This window comes from Physeter macrocephalus, chromosome 17, assembly GCF_002837175.3.
Source record: "Physeter macrocephalus isolate SW-GA chromosome 17, ASM283717v5, whole genome shotgun sequence".
Lineage (NCBI taxonomy): Eukaryota > Metazoa > Chordata > Mammalia > Artiodactyla > Physeteridae > Physeter > Physeter macrocephalus.
Window position 1 is genome coordinate 10,632,299 of NC_041230.1, and position 278 is coordinate 10,632,576.

Below are 278 nucleotides of genomic sequence, written 5' to 3' on the forward strand. Positions count from 1 at the left end.
AACAGAAATAAATGAAATAGAAACAAAGAAAACAATAGCAAAGATCAATAAAACTAAAAGCTGGTTCTTTGAGAAGGTAAACAAAATTGATAAACCATTAGCCAGACTCATCAAGAAAAAGAGAGAGAGGACTCAAATCAATAATATTAAAAATGAAAAAGGGACGGGCTTCCCTGGTGGCACAGTGGTTGAGAGTCCGCCTGACGATGCAGGGGACGCGGGTTCGTGCCCCGGGCCGGGAAGATCGCAATGCCATGGAGCGGCTGGGCCCGTGAGCC